The 17,500-nt window shown below is 38.0% G+C and overlaps 1 protein-coding gene across 1 annotated transcript in view; it reads left to right on the plus strand.

Moving 5' to 3' along the window:
• DDX10 (DEAD-box helicase 10) overlaps positions 1-17,500 on the plus strand; it is a 1,393,858-nt gene that overhangs the window by 542,739 nt on the left and 833,619 nt on the right. The window lies entirely within an intron of this gene.

Consider the following 17,500-nt stretch of genomic DNA (forward strand, 5'->3'; position numbering starts at 1 on the left):
TGTGCCATTTTATGGGCACATAGCCTGTGGAGGGCTGAGGTTGAACAGTGTGTTTAGTTGGGGTGTTAATTCCTTTTGTAGTTCGTGCAAGACGCAGCCTGGGACACCATCTGGCCCCATTGATGCTGTGCTTTTGGCTTTTGAAAGGGCTGTTTTCACCTGTGCTTCTGTGATTTCTGCGACACCACACTTTTCCGGAATAGTTGTGGGTCCTTTTGGGGTTGAGAGGTGGGTGAAGTTTGCACTGAATCTGTCTGCCAGGATGTTGGTAATATCAGTAGGTTCAGTATATTTTGTGCTATTTTGCACTAGCTTAGAGCATATCTGCGAGTTGCCACTTAGATTCTTGACATAGCTAAAGAAGGCTTTGTGGTTATCTTTCGAATCCTTGGCTATGTTTCTTTCGAAGTTAGCCTTGGATGATTTTATGAGGGACATTAGTTTCTTACTGATACTGATCAGGGATGTCTTTCCTTCTTGGGATTTGCTTTTTTTCTGAACTAGTTTCTTCCTTCTATTGTATAGGCTGTTTATGGCAGGGGTCCACCAGACTAGTTTCCTCCTCTTAAGGGAGTGAGTCTTGATTTTGCTAGGGATGGCACGATCCATGCATCATTGTAGGTGCTCATAGAGTGCATTTGTAAAGGTTCCTGCATCTTGGACACTTTTATCCTTTAGCGTGGGGGCTGTGAAACTTACCACCTCTGTCTTAAGTAAGGTAAAGTTTATATATATATATATATATATATATATATATATATATATATATATATATATATATATATATATATGAGTGGGCTTGCTGCAGTGTCTGTGGGGTTTCCTGAATTGACACGTGCCAATAGTTTTTGTACCTCTTAGCCATTACAACACTGTTTTGTGGAGAAGAAGCCAAAGTCCTTCTGTTCACCAACATGTGTAATGTGCATGGAAAATCTGACTGGGTAATACCTATTTTCAGCCCATGCTTGGAAATAAAAGCTCTATTGGTTTACATTGCATTATACTTATTTCCAATAAAACAGATTAGTTACATTTCTATTTACATTTATACACATGCAGTAGTTACATTTATACATTCCTATATTTTACAGAGATAAAGTTACTGAAGAGAAGGCCCGCATGCATCTTAGTGAATTGTACATGCAGCAGTTATATAAAAAAATTGTTTTGTAATTTCAGTGTGAGGTTGAGTGTATTCTGTTTTGGGAGAGTATTTGGAGAGTATCGTACGGTGAGCACAAAGTCTCAACATTTAGATGAGCATGTGCAGGACCAGGATACGTTAAGATGTTGTTTAAGTAGTAGTTTAAAACTATTGAGTTTGCAAGAGAGTTTTGTTTATGTGGGATTACTATTCCATAGTTTACCAATGTGTTGGGAGTAGAGTGAGTCTTCTGCAGTATTATCTGATTTGTATGTAAGTAGTAAGAATTTCTTAATAGAGTTGAGGTCCCTTACTGGACACTAGGCCAATAAGTTATGTAATGCAGGGCATTTTTCTAGATGGTGAATGAGTTTGTGTGCTGCAGTTAATTGTGATTATGTTAGGTAGCTGTGCAGTTCAAGCCAGTTTAATTGCTTTAAGCTATGACACTGGTGGGTCCTATTAGGGAAAACTGGTAGGAAATGTAACTATTTTATAGTAGCAGGAGACAAGTTTCTTTCTTTTGTTATTGTTTACATTTTTTAGGATAGGAGCAGCGTATAAGAACGTTGGCACTAAGAAGGTGGTGACTAGAGTTTTTTTGTAGTATCTGTAAGGAATCCATTGATCTAAAGGGACCCTACTTTCTATTGTGTGGATTTAATGGTGTACAGTATATGCTGGTCATATTTGAGACTGTCATTTATCATAATGCCTAGAAGTTTACATTGCATTACAATTTTAGTGACAGTGTTATTTGCTGAGTTTATGGTAAGAGATTGCTTTTGATTTTGGCTGCTTTTGAGGTAAAAAGCATTATCTTTGTTTTCTTAGGGTTGATTAGGAGGTTTGATTCTTTGAGCCAGGTTTCTGCAGTGGTGAAAGATTTTTGGGGTAATCTCTTGGAGCTTATTTATTGCAGAGGCTACACATATTAATGTTGAGATGTCAGCATACTGAACTAAACTAGCATGGTGAATGGAGGTTATTAAAAAATATACTTGATAGATCCTTGAGAGGCACCTGTAGTAACTTGTTGAAAGGTTGAGTAGGTTTGTTGCCATTTAATGGATTGTCAGTTGTGGACTGACAAATGCTGACATAGTGATGAGTAGCCGTTATCATAAGACTGGGTTTGGAGATTAGTATAGTGACATTGAACAAGCAGATTTGCCCACATTAATCATGTATTATTGTTTTGTGTGTGTGTGTGTGTGTTTCTTTGTGGTTTTGTCATGTAAAAGAACTACAGAGCAAATCTGTACTGACATCTGCTTGCTGCCTGCTGTGGGGGAACACTTGTGTAAGTGCAGTGGACTGGCTTCATTAGGTAGGGATGGGAGTCCTGAGCTGGCATCCATCAAATTGTTTTCGTCTGCCAAAGCCATTACAGCAGTGTTTTTCAGAGAGGTAGGAAAAGCTTCAGAGTTGACTGGTATGTTGTGTGGGTGTGGGTGGCTGTGTGTTTGTGGAAAGTGGAGGTGTGCCCTTGTAAGTTTGGTGTGAATGTTATGCATTGAGAAATGGAGCGATTAAGAGTAAAACTGTGCTCAGTGTGGTCCCTAGCGATTTCATCATTGCGTGATTAAGACTCGCACATTTCTCTGTCTTTGTCAGTACAGTGTTTGAGTGCCCTGTTTTTGGAGTATGATATCACTGCTACAGCTGCTGGTACAGTTTCAGCACACGTGTGTCATGAAGTATATACGTGCCTGTGTGATTTGGGTAGTTGCAATGGAGAACAAATGAGTAGGAGTGTCAGATCTCTTAGAAGCATACCCCTCAATTTTCCCTAATTTTGGTTTATACTTTTGTACTGACTTACTACGATTCATAATGCTTTTTGAAATAGGTGTTGGATTCTTTTTTTTACATTTGTTAACCGGGAAAGTCTGACTTGGAACGAGCCAATTTTCAGCAGAGGCCCGGAGAGAAACGCTCCAGATCCATGTCTTTGGATTCTCATGAACAAATAATGACATTCATTGCAATTAAAGACTTTTTTTTTCAGAAAATGAATGCAATTTCATGTCTTATTTTGTGAACTTACTAAATCAGAGGTATTTCTGTTTTCAAAAGTATCTGATTTGGATGCTTTCTCCATAAGTCTGTTGCTGAGAGGATGAGATATGCTACAGGTGTACAACTAAGATACATAAAACAGTAGTAACAGAAAGCACACTGGGTTACATCAGAGGCTTGGGAGGTCATTGTTAAGTAGAAACCGAGAACTGCTTTATTGTTATGTAGAACTTGGCATTAAATACCATAGTTCAGGTTATGCTGTAGCAGGATAAATATGCAAAGATAGCCCTGTGAGCAGCCAGCAGATATTAAGAAATGGATAGATTGGCCTAAACGTTCGACTGATGTATGGGCTTTTAATAATTCTTGGGAAATGCTATTCAGAAGTGAAGAGACATACAAGTTTTTGTGACACACCAGGCTGTGGTTTGTTTGATGTCTATTCTTATGTCGATTTGACTAATTAGTTGATTCTAGCCAAACTGGGAATGAGACTCTAGCTCATTGAAGGAGGGGAGATGGGAGGAGTAGCTTGGCCTGGAACTGAAACTTGCAAAACTACACTTTGTAAAATTTATTTTTTTATATCAGTAATTTGTTGATACTTTTGCAAACTTCTTTCAGAGAATGTGTAGTACCTCCGTAGAAACAACATTTATAAAAGTCAGTGCAGACCAGTCAGCGTCAAACTTAGCAGTTTTTTTTTCAGGTGTTCTATTCTATGTAAATTGAAGTCTAGTCTGACAACAAATGGTAGGGGTACTTTTTCTCAGAATCTGTGCTGTCATAGTGCATTATGGGACAGATTTAGCTTCAAAAATTGTGATGTCTGCCTCATGAGGGCAAATAAGGGTAAAAAATATAAATAAGTAAATAAAATTAGGAATGAGTACTTATTCTGCTGCAGGCAGCTTTGGGAGATGTAATTCATAGCGAGATAAAAAATGTATGTGTTTTCATCATTTGTCAGTAGTCATCCTTTAATGTATAAAGTTTATCAGTTATTTGAAGAAAGTGACAGTTTCATTCTGTGTTCTCACACACATATGGCAATATATAAATACTTTAAAATTTGAGCCTAGTATTAGATGCTTTTGTATTTCACATGTTGCTGGAAAGATTGCCATTTTAATGATCCAAAGCCGTGCTTTGCACTGTACTGCTTTTACAGCATGCAGCAGATAGTTACTTTTGTCAGTTTCTCCTCTAGTTTTCATAGGTTCATAGGTGTGTAGTAGGCTAATGGCCCCTGGAGCCTTTACAAGACTAGCCCATAGGATTACTTTGGAATTGTGCCACCCAAACTTAGTTCCTAGTGCCTCTGTCGAGTAGAGCCACTGGATTGATCCCTGGGGTGAATTTTCTATTTCCCATCCACTCATCAAGATTTCTCTTGAAGAGGGCCAGTGAGGTACTCTGCTTGACATGTATGGTAAGTCTATTATGAACCTATCCCTCCAGCATGTTCTGTTGATTGTAGTAATGAGGTTGAGGTCTCTGGAGCGTGTGGTGTGGAGGGATTGGGATTTCTTTAGATGTAGCATTTCTAACAGAGCTGGGTCAGACATGGCTTTGTAAGTCAAGCAGAGATCGCCTCTAAGTAGGCGATATGAGACAGAGAATAGTTGGAGTTTTTTGAGTCTGTCCATATAGGACAAGTGTTTAAGGCCTAGGATCCTCTTTGTGAGGTACTTTTGCAGCCAGTCCAGTTGTTGCCGGTGTCTAGTGAGGTACATGCCAAATGGGGCATTGTACTCAACTGACCTAATGAGGGAAGAGTAGAGGGAGACAATGACCTCTTTCTTCCTGGATGTAAAACCTTTAGTAGTGAGATGTACCACATAGAAGGACTTTCTGACCACAGTGGCAATGTAGTTTTCAAAAGAGAGGTTGCTGTCAACCTGTGTTCCCAGATCTCTTATAGCACCTACTGTGTTCAGTCGACTACCATCAATGTGGTAATTCAAGGTAACCGGGTTTTTCCCAAAGGTGATGAAGACACATTTTTTGGCATTGAGCTTAAGGCCATGGTTCTGACACCAGTCGTTGGTCTCATTGAGGCCTTTCTGTAGGATGTCAGCTTCACGTGGGGAGTTAATAGCTCCCACCTTGCAATCATCTGAGAACTTTGTCAGCCAGAGTCCCTTCGTGTTGGCCTGGACTTCAGAGAAGTAGATACCAAACAGGAGAGGACCCAGGACCAAACCATGTGGGACTCCACTCGTGACTGGTCGGCAGTCTGACTTGGAGTCAGCTACTTTTACATTGTTGGGTCTATCTGTGAGCCAGTTTGCAACCCACCTAGTGATATAGGGGTTGATGCTTAGCTTAGTAAGTTTTTCTATGATTCCTGAGTGGGCAGTGGTATCAAAGGCTTTGGCCAGATCAAGGTAGGCTGTATGAACTACCTTACCTTCATCCACAGCTCTGGTGACTGACTCAAAGAAGTCAACCAAGTTGAGCAGGCATGATCTACCCTTCACAAAACCAAACTGTGTAGGATCCAGAGTTTGGAGATTCCCTATATCCTTGTTTATTAGGTCCATGATGATGCATTTCATAGCTTTGCATATCAGACTCGTCAGGCTAATGGGGCGATAGTTCCCGGGGTCTGTAGTCGCTCCTCCTTTGTGGAGAGGGATGACTGTATCAGTGCGCCATTCAATAGGGACAAAGCCTGATGTGAGGCTGTGATTGAACAGGGCACACTGGTGAGGTGCCAGTTCACTCTGTAGTTCATGTAGAACAAAGCTAGGGATACTGTCAGGTCGCATAGAAGCTGTATTCTTGGCCTTGGACAGTGCTGTTGTAAGCTGTGCAGCAGTAATACTGGGTGCCTGGCAATCTACTGGTATTGTGATTGGTCCTTTGTGGGGGGGGGGGGTAAAGTTAGCACTGAATCTGTTCACCGGTATATTTGCAATATCTGTTGGCTCGGTATAGGAGATACCATTGTGCAGTAGCTCAGAGCAAATCTGGGTATTGCCGTGGCGATTCTTTACATAACTACAGAAGGCCTTGTGGTTGTCTTTACTATCTGCTGCCATTCTGTTTTCATAGGTAGCTTTAGAGGTTTTGATGAGGGATCTCAACTTTTAATGAGGCTGATAAGGGAGTTTTTTCAATCTTGGGACCATACCTTATTCTGCATCAGTTTCCTCTTTCTGTTGTAGAGTTTGTTTATGGCAGGGGACCACCAGATTGCTTTCCTTTTTTTGAGGAGAGCGTCTTAGTTCTATTGGGTATGGCGAGAGCCATGCATTTGTGTACATGTTCATACGGTGCATTGGTGTATGATATGGCGGTCATGCAACTGTTCTCCATATGCATGGGTACCGTGAAGTTAGCCACCTCTGTTTTTAGGACCCCAAAGTTAGCTTTGGAGAAGTTTTTCATGGTGGTTACCTTTGTTGGGGGGGGGGTGGGAGGGATGTGGATTTCAAGATGATTAGATTGTGATCGGATCTAACCAGGGAGGAGGTGATTATTGGTGTAGCGCAATGGTCGCCCATGTTAGTAATGATCAGCTCAAGGATGTTGCTATCTCTAGTGGGGGAGAAACAAGTTGGCCCAGGGCATTGGAATTAATGAATTCCAGAAAGCGTTGGGCAAGTGTATTGGTACAGGAGTAGTTTTCCCAGTTAATGGAGGGGTAGTTGAAGTTGCCCAGTATGAGAGTGTTAGGTTGGACCCTAATATTCTCCCGGGTGCTTAGGAATGTGGAGTGTGAATCTTGGGGCATGGTTGATGACCTATAGCAGGCTGTGACCCTAATCCCTGTCTTACCCAATGTTAGCTGCACCTGAAGTATCTCAGATGCGTTATGTTGGGCTGCCAGTCTGGAGGTGTGTGCATCCTTTATGAATATGGAAACACCACCGCCTTTGGAGCTTTGGTCCAAGTTCTGAGGCCGAAAGGTGTGGAATGAGTTGTAACCAAAAATACCAGCACCAAAAGCAAGGACACCATTTATTAACACAAAACTGTAACTGAAGTTAAGCTCTTTTATCAAAAGGTAGTTTAACACCTCAGAACCTTGCTTTTGGTGCTGGTATTGTTGGTTACTTGTTGTGGTTACAGCATCTACCATGTTCTTTTTCGTTTGGAATGAGTTGTAGCCTGGTGGTGCAAGGGAGCTTTCTGCTGCCTGGACCAGGTCTCTGTTACAGCAGAAATGTCGATGTTGTCCATTTTAAGGAGTACTTTGAGTGAGTGCATTTTGAGATTTAGACTTCTAGCATTGAGCAGCATGACCCTCAAATTGCATTTGTTTGTAGCTGTTACAGTGGTAATTTGGTCTTTGGAACACTGCCTAAAAAAGTCACTATAGGGATAGCAAGAGCCTTGGCCAATATCCGGAACCCCAGGGGTGACAGATGCAGGCCATCTCTGGCAAAGCATTGAGGTCTGTCAGTCATGTCATCCCAGGCAGACAGATTCAGGATCCCCATAGAATGACACCAGAAACTTAGCCAATTGTTGAAATCAGTCATTTTGTGCTTGTACTGTGGTATCATTCTGGGTGATGGTAGGATGCTGCTCAGGGCTAGGGTCATACTGACCTGGGCTACATAATCCGAGAGCTCCTCCATGTCTGTTTTCGTGTAGTTTAGGGAGGTACATCTCAGGTCATTCACACCCACATGTACAATGACAGAGTCATATTTGTACCTGTTGTTGAGGGACCTGAGTGCGTGCATTATGTGGCGGATCCTGGCGCCTGACAGGCAGCTGACTGTTACTTTCTCCTTATTCAACCTAGTGAGTGGGACATCAGTGTGCCTCACTATCGAGTCACCTATGACTAGTGTGTTGGGCATGCCGTTTTGCCTCACTGGATTTGGCTGAGTGGCACACTGTTGTGGAGAGTTATGTGTCTCGTGATTATTGTTGTGTTGTGGTGGTCGAGCACGTTTCTGCCTTGGAGGTCTCTGCTGTTTGGTTAGATTTTTATCGAGAGCCTCCGCAAAGGTGGGTGTGTGGTTTGTGTTTTTATGTGAAGGCAATGCTGGTGTGTGTTCTGGAGGGCTATGTGTTCCATGTGGTGTGGTGCAATTGTTGACTTTCTCCTCTTGACCAGCTATTCCGGTCTTGACTGGAGAGTGAGTGGCTTCCAATTTGGATATAAGTGTATCTCTCACAAGTCTGAGTGCTAGGGGGTAAGAGGAGAGGGTTGTCAGTGTACATGAGGGATTTGCTACATTGCCTCAGGCTGCCCAAGTTCACCAGGTTAATAGGGAGAAAGCACAGGGAACTGACCTTTAGACATGCCTGGAGGGGTTGGCATTAATAATAAGTACTGGAGTTGTTTCCTTGTAGAACATTTAGTGCTGGTAGCAGTTTTGTGTACTACAATAATTGCTACAAGAAGTCTGGTAAAGTGCTAAACTAACAAGCTAGTAAAAGTGCAAGAGAGAAGAGAACTAGCAGATCTAAGGGAAAAATTGAAGAACAGACTTTGGCACTGCTCAACAGCTTACAAGCAGTCCTGGATACAGCAAATCTGTATCTGGACTAGATTAGTTATAGGAAAGGTGGAAAACAAGCACAGATGTGGGCTTTTAAAACTAGAAAGTTGAGAGAGATGGAGAGACTGCCCAAGTGTTCAATAAACTACAATTTCTGGGCCAGAAACCACTCCTCTTGTGGTAGATAGGCTACTTAGTAATTACCACTCCCACTGATAAGCTAGAAGGCTTCCCTCCAACACAGAATGGCTTGGGGGGGGGGGGGGCAGAAGCTTGCCAACAGTTCTGGATACATCATCTCTGTATCTGGACTAGACTAGTTACAGGACAGGTGGGAAACAAGCACAAATGCGGGCTTTTAAATCAGAAAGTTGAAAGAGATGGAAAAAAACTGCCCAAACAGCCAATAAGCTACATTTTCTGGGCCAGAAACCACTCCTCTTGTGATAGATAGGATACCTATTACTTAGCACTTCCACTGACAAACTGGAAGGCCTCCCTCCAACGCAGAAAGGCTTGGGAGCTCAGAAGCTTACACACAGTCCTGGATACAGTAAATCTGTACCTGGACTAGGCTAGTTACAGGAACGGTGGGAAACAAGCACAAACGCAATCTTTTAAAGTAGAAAATTGAAAGAGATGGAAAACTACCCAAAAGGCCAATAAACTACCATTTCTGGGCCAGAAACCGCTCCTCTTGTGGTAGATAGGCTACCTAGTGCTTACCACTTCCGCTAGAAGGCTTCCATTTTCAGTATTTGGATCAGCAGAAACATAGGTGTAATAGAATAATATATACACCACATATACCATGATATGCACTTTTAAAAATTGTCCTTTTTATGCAGTGAGATGTTTATCTTATCAGGTTTTCAGCTGGCATATATTAATGTTTTCAGTGGACCAGTTTCAAGTAGAAGAACATATGCAAAGTAAAGTTTTTGCAGATTTAAATTTAATTTCAGATACTGAATATTGTTTTGGAGGTATTGTAATGATTTTTCTTTACATTTAATATATATTATATCCCCATTATATTTGTTTTGCAAAATGTATTTTATTATATTCTGAAATGAGTTTGCTGTGAAGTAACATATTACAGTTCTCTGCAACATCTTAGCTTAAAGTGTGGGATGGGATGAATTCTTCTGTATGTCAGAATAAATTTTGTTACACAATGTTAATCTGTTATTTAAAAAGCTGTTTCAATCATTTGTCAAATGTGTGAAATTGCAAAGATTGTTATACATAAAGAGGGAATGGTGATAGGTTCACCTAATTCCCAGAGTAAAACTTTAAGGTAAATAGTTAACCGCACTCAAAGTTAAACTAGTTTGTATAATTCTGAATTGGTACCTCTTCTGTCAACCCTTTAACATGCAGTAAATGTGAACATGTGGCATATTTTATTCTTTGTATTGTTTAACTTGTTTATTTAGATGTGGACTATGATGATTGTATTTATTGGATGTGAGGATTATCGAACTGTTCTGACTGAGTTTCCATTACGGAAGGGATTAGGAAATTTGCCCTTTCCCCACTGTAGTGAGATCTTGGAGCTGGTGTATATATAATTAGTAAGGGATGTGGGGAGTTGATGAACCACATTTTTGATGAAATGATGTTCAATGATTGACCATTCGATAATTTAATGCAGACCCCCTGGCATGTATTGTCTAACATGTAGTCCTGTTTTCCTTAAATACTGTACTGACATTATTACCAGAAGTCTTTTGTTTCAGGCTGCAGGAAGGACACAGTGAGTGTGTAGAACTGTTTGAATATTTAAATTCATATAGTTATTATTCTACTTATTTTATAACTGTGGTTGAATTTTTTTGTGTTTTAATGTTAGTTTAAAGCATGCATAGTTTTTAAATATCAACCATATATTGAATTACATGTTAAGATGTCTGGTGTCATTACTTTATTATGGTTCACAGTTTTGCTTTTTGTATTGGTAATCATATTTTTATTATTTTTCCGGTGCTTGATAACTAATTTTAGCTCTTCCTTATCTAATAATCTATTATGAAAAGAAATATCTAGAATATCCTTTGTGCTTAAATTCTTTTATAATTGGTTATTATATTAGTCAGTGTAACATGGTAATTCTTAAGAGGCGTTTTGGAGCTAATGTTATTTTAGGCTAAGTTAATTTATTATATTTTTATATGAAGAAACACTTAAATGGTTTTCTTATATTTCAAGACTTCTGATTGTATATAAAGTATTTTAAATGGATGTTAGCATGTTTCGGTGAATAAGATGGATCATTGTTACAATTAACTTATGTGTATCCACTCATATGGGAACTCTCCAAACCAACACATTTTAACTAATTAATGCAATTGAGTTTGTTATTGTATAAGCTTTGAGAGGAAATCTTTTTGGGACCTTGTATGTGGCATGGTTTTTAGGATTGTTGTGCAATTGTGGATGGGCTGTGTTTAGCGCCTGGAGCTGTCAGTGGGAGTTGACTGTAGATGCACCTGGAGATGTCACTCAGATGTAATGAGTTAAGCTCTGTTATTTGTATTTTGTACTTGTGTAAGTTTTACTTTCTTATTGTATATGTTTGGAGTTTTTCTCCTCAGGCTTTTTTTTTTTTTTTGCCCAGTTGGACTAACCCAGTTAACAAATGTCAATAAATAAATAAAAAGTAAATATACTTAAGAATATTTGTAAATAGTTAAGTGAGATTGGATTTATTTCATAACTTTGGTCTTTTATCAGCTAGTTGATTAGAAATTCTAAGTGCTTCTGTAGTTCACATGTAAAAAAAAAAAAAAAAAAAGTTTATACTCGTCAACAGTAAGTTGCAATACCAATAGTATACGTCTGATTCGGACTTTATTAAGAGGCCGTGTAGTTTGAATAGTTTGTCTACTCGTGTAGAGAATTATATTGGCAATGGGTAGTAAGTTTTTGTAGATTGTTAAATCTAGTTAATGGTGTATTCTTAATGTTGATGCTGTGTGAAATGATTATGCTAGTTTTTGGAATAGAAGAAATTGCAGTCATAGTTGGTAGTAAATCATCAGTGATTTGGGTGGAAAAAAAATAGTATTTCCAATATATTCCAGTTAGCAAGACAGAGTCAAGTATAAAATATGAGATGTGATGTTGTCAATCTCGTGTTATTCTCAGTGGTGGAACGTGCTCCATTTGCCACGGATTCAATTACTCCCATCTCCATTATTAGCTAAGTCCAGATATCCAAAGCTGTCTACTCTGTCTACCAGGATCTTATCCGATGATGACTTCGATAGGGTTGTGCAGAGGTTGCTAAGGACTCCGTCCCTAGCTAAACGTTTGTTGGATCTGCGCCCAAAGGAATTGGACCAGATGCATCCCACCCCTCTAGTACCCGTTCCTCCTCCGATCCATCCCTCGGTTTCAGAGCTGGAAGACTCCGATTTCCAGATTGTGTCTATGTTTACTCCTGGACCCTCGGTTCCCTCGGAGCAGACATCTGCCCTGAGTGTTTCCCTTCATTTGGAGCAGGACACCTCTAGGAGCTGATACTCCGGTCGGATCCTCTGAGCTGACTCTGCCTCTTGGGGATTTGGCACAGGTGAGTTCCGCTCCTAGCTCAACTTTGGTGCTCCTGTCCCTGGAGCCATGGGTGCCTTTGGCTCCGACTACTACTTTGTCTGATCTGGGGGACTCCTTGGAGTGGGGGCAGTCTGCTTTTGAGGTTATGAGGAAGGTTTTGACTCCTGCCAAGTCTAAGACACAACATATATCGGATCTTCCTCCCTCTTCAGACCAGTTGTCTTTGTCCTCTCAGGTAACCCTTCCACAGGATTGCACAGACCCTAGGCCTCAGGATGTCCACTAGTGGACTTCCCTCTCTTCTGAAGCCTTCCCAAAGTATCCCACTGAGGAGGGCCCATGGAAGAGGACCTGCAAGAGGAAGTACCTTGACTCCCCAGAGGAGTCTATCGCATCAGATACTGACCTCGATGATGCAGAAGGATCGTGCAGAATGGAACATTATGGTAAGTACATAACTTCTTTTTTTTTATTTATAGCCATAAATGTTAATGGATTAAACTCTGTCAATAAAAGAAAAGCCTTTTCAAATTATTTAAGATTAAACAAAGGTCATTGTATTTTTTGCAGGAAACACCGTTCTTAGAAGACATCTGTTTATTAAATAACATAGGTTATGAAATTATTGCTTCATCATCTTTTGAAAAAAAAATGTCACAATCATATATGGGAAAGATCTCAAGGATGCCCAAGATTATTAGCAAATAGTGATTCAAAGGGGGCATACACTATTAAAATTATTCACTCTAATAGTAAGCTTTACACATTAGCAAACTTTTATTGGATTCCGGGAATCTGTGTAAGAGTAGCAAGGGTCTTGAAATATTACAGAGTTATTGGAAAGGTAGTCTTAGTGTAGCTGGTGATTTCAATTGTATTGTATATATAAATCAAATATAAATTCAAATAAAAATACTAGGATAGCTGCTCCTGCAAAAGCAAATAGATAAGTAAAAGAATCAGTTGTGGTTGCAGAAAGTGATTAACATTTTTATCATTTATTCATATGTCTGTTTGATGGAGACTAGAATTGATAGTGTGTGTTTCTTATAATTTGTTGAATAAAGTTAGTTGTTATTGTTGGTCTTTCGGCTTTTTCCCGGTTAGGGGTCGCCACAGCGGAACTCCGGTCCGCTAATGAATAAAGTTAGTCATTTTAATTATTCCTTGCCCTTTTTCAATCATAAAGCATTGCATTTAGATGTAACGTACCCAAGAAATGTTCAGTTAGTGCATATAATTCCCACGCATGTGAAAAGATTAAAGTAATTAAAAAATCTTAGTGAGTAAACTGCAGAATATCTTTTATTTGTTAATGATGATGATATGGTAAAGTTCTGTATTGGAACTGTCTTAAAATATATATTAGTGTGAATGTGGTAAGATGGTCTCATAATAAGATTAAAAATGTACTAAAAATTCAGGAGGAATTACCGTAAGCAGAACTAGACCAGCAAAAATGAAGGCTTATAGTTTGGATGTTATTAAAATGTTAACACAGTATCAAAATATATTAACTCTTAAGATAGAAATTGCTTTATAAAAACTTAAGCTTCGTAATTATGCAATTTGGCATAGGCTAGTTAGTAGGAGTAAAATAATAAATAGAAGTGGCCAAGTTAATAATGTTATCACTCCATTAGCAAAGAAAAAATCTCCGATATTAAAGAGATGTTACTTAAACATTGTTATGAAGAGCTAAATAAAAACAAAAATACTTCAGCAGAAGGCTGTGTTATAGAGAAATTTTTTGAAAACAGTCCTATTAAGTTAATTGAATAGCAAGTATCAGAACAAAGTAAACCAATTTCTTCAAAAATAAATAAATTAAACTATTAATAATTGTAAAAAGGAAAGGCCTTAGGCTTAGATGACTTTAATTCAAAATTGTATAAACTTTTACCTCTGGACATAATTGCTGTATTAGGCAAAGCATTCTTGCTAGTTTAGACTTCTAGTTTAATTTCACCTCCTTGGAAATATTCCTTAATCTCTCCTATTCTTAAACAAGGGAATGTGAAAACCTGTTTTATCATATAGACCAGTTTCCTTACTTGACGTAGACTATAAGATTTTTACTTCCATCTTATTGGTTAAACTAAGAGATATTGTGGACACTATTATCAATAAAGACCAAACAAGTTTCATTGTTAATAGATTAACTTATGGTAATATTATAAGAGATGTTACAGTCTTAGATTTGTCTAAAACTCTGAATAGGAAACTTGTGTAAATATGTTTGGCTATAGAAGGAACATTTTAATTTAGTTGACGGAAACTATTTATTTTAAACGTTGTTGCCTCACAGCAAGAGGTTCTCAGGTTTGATTCTCGGCTGGGGTGCTTTTTGTGTGGAGTCTGCATGTCCTCCCTGTGTTCATGTGGGTTTCCTCTGGGTGCTCCAGTTTCCTCCCAAATTCCCAAGACATGCTGCAGGTGGATTGGACATTCCAAACTGGCCCTAGGTGTGATTGAGTCAGTGTGTGCATGTGCGTGTGTGTGCGTGTGCGTGTGTGTGTGTGTGTGTGTGTGTGTGTGTGTGTGTGTGTGTGCGTGCTCGCGCCTTCTGTGGAAGGTTGAGCGCCAGGCTTGCAACTTGACACCATAACACTCTACTACCATGCATTCTCAAACTGATGATCCACTGTGGCAACCCCTAACAGGAGAAGCCAAAAGGAGATGACTGATATTTAAATTTCATTAACATAATTAGAAATGTAAACATAGTTTCCAAAGCTTATATTAAAATAGGAGCATATATTTCTCAGATTTTTAATGAAAATAAAGGAACAAAATGTGGCTGCCAAGTATTCCCTTTAGTGTTTGCATTGACCATAGAATCTTTAGCTAATAGTATGAGATTAAGTAAAAAGTTGAAGGTTTTAAGATAAATTAACATTTTCATACAACAGTTCAGCTTTTTTTGCTAATGATGCTTTGCTTACAGTAGGCGGGATAAATAATTCAGTAGATGAATAAAATCAGGAGAGTGAATTGTTTCCGCAAGTGTCACTAATGAAATCTAATAATCGGAAGCCATCTTTAAACAGTTAAAACACATATTAAAGAATAATTATAAGTGCAACTTGATTAAGATAAGAAATCAAATACTTAGAAATAGTGATTTAACCAGATATTATTCACATTGTTAATAGTTTCTTAAAACATTCTGATTATATAATTTTACTAGCCAAAGAATGGAGTGAACGCTTTTTTCACAATTGAAGAGAGAGTAATACTTATTAAAATAATCCCATTGCCTAAAACTTTCTATCTGTTGCAATCAACAGCATTAATACCTGAGAAAACTCAGAAAAAAAAGATGGAAATTGGCATCCTGGGAGACCAAAAACTTTGTATAAGAGTCATATTAGACTTTGAGAGTTTGATCAGGTAAGTTTCCCAGATTTAGAATCATATTCACTTGTAACAGTTATTAACGTGATCATACTCTTGTTAGGCCCTACTTATACCAGTCAATGGAAAAGTATTCATGAACAAATAGTGCTAAATTTGCATAAATCTATTGATCTTAATAAGTTTGAGATTGTTAATAGTACGTTTTTGATTATTGCTAAAAATCTTTATTGAAGGAAGCCCAGTGGCAAAATTAGATACTTCATATATGAAAATAGCATGGAACCTTTTAGATATTATGTTTAAAGAGTTTCTCTATTTAAAAAAATGGAAATTCCATATTCTTCTCAAAGCTTTTACAGTAGGATTTCTAGAAAGACAAAGCAATATATTATTCTGGTATGATTGCTTAGGTAAGGGAATTGTTACATCAGCAGAAAAAAAATTAAGTAAGAATATCTCAGATATGTCTTACAAGTTGTGTGTGAGCACTGTCAGAGAATAATTAAATATTTGTTTTTTTTTAAATGAGAGTGAAAAAAAAACAATACCAAAAGTATATTAATATATCATTTCTATTAGTACAGTTGATATTTCCTATAAAGGAAGACTTTCTAAATTGTATAAATTGGTACTAAATAGCAGTAATAATTATGATAGAAATTATTTGAAATTTTTGGAATGTAGTAAGTTTTAATATATGAAAAGAAAAAGTTCTTAATGTTAAAATCTGTTGGTTAGACATCATCAAGTCTATATATGAGAATGTTAAGGAGAAAGTATTTTAATATACCTTTCATCATACCTGACAGGGTTTCTAAATGCAATAAAACACTTATTTCAAGTTGTGTGGGATGTAATAAGGTGGTTAATATAACTTGATTACATATATTCACAGACTGCAACAAAATTAATTTCTAAAGGAATGACATTAGTAACTTTTTAAGGGATCGTACACTGATATCTGTATACTAACTAGAGTAATAGTATTAACAAATGTCTCTGTGCCGTGGTAGTAAACAGTAAACATTATAGAATGTCGGAGTCTCCTAGTTGTTTCTGGAAAAATCATTACTAACAAATTGAATTCTGATTTAGTACCTTTGTTTAAGGAATTTCTTAATTTAGCTGCAGATAAGCAAAAGAAAAGAAATGGGACCATCGAAGGCGAGATCTATAAATTATACTAAGAACTCATGTTGCTGGGATAACTTAGAGTTGTTAATTGCAAGATATGAAGAATCTTAAGCTGAGGGTATGTTTATAATAGTTTGAGTGTTATATTATTAGTGTTAAATGCTGTTGATCACGTTTTATCTTCTTTTCTTTATAAATATTGTATATATGTTAAAAGCAATAAAATTATTTGACAAAAAAGTACGTGTATTGCTCAGTGCAACCACCAAAATTGTCTTTGTGTTAATTTTCAATAACAAATTCACTTTAATATATATGTACTAGTGTTCTACCTCAGAAACTTTGTATAATAATTTTTATAAAACATTCACTTGAATGTATGCACAGTGCACCTAATGCATTGTTGAGCTCTTGATATGTCTGTTATAACCTTATAAATGCTTTTGTTTAATAAGTGTTTTGTCAATTGCCGTAACAACTTTGTATTTGTAACAACAGAGCTTTTCAGGCCATTTCTGAAAAGGAGTTTAATTCCCAGCTGGACTTTCCTGGTAAACAAATGTAAACAAATAAATAAATAAGTAAATAAAGCTTTTCAGGGCAGTCTCACTTTACAGGCATCTTGCATCCCTTCAGAGCAAAATATTTTGGTAAACTGCATTTTATTCCATTTCCTTTCCCAAAGGCATTTGCTAATGCCTGCATGCCATTGTGTCCCTCCAACTGCAGCTGGTTCTCCTCAGGTCATAGGATCCTGGCATTGCTCAGCTCAAGCCGCCTTCCTTCTGCTTACTGCACAACAGGCTTA

The sequence above is a fragment of the Protopterus annectens genome, chromosome 5.part0 (assembly GCF_019279795.1).
Source record: "Protopterus annectens isolate FY-2018-M chromosome 5.part0, PAN1.0, whole genome shotgun sequence".
Taxonomy (NCBI): Eukaryota; Metazoa; Chordata; order Ceratodontiformes; family Protopteridae; genus Protopterus; species Protopterus annectens.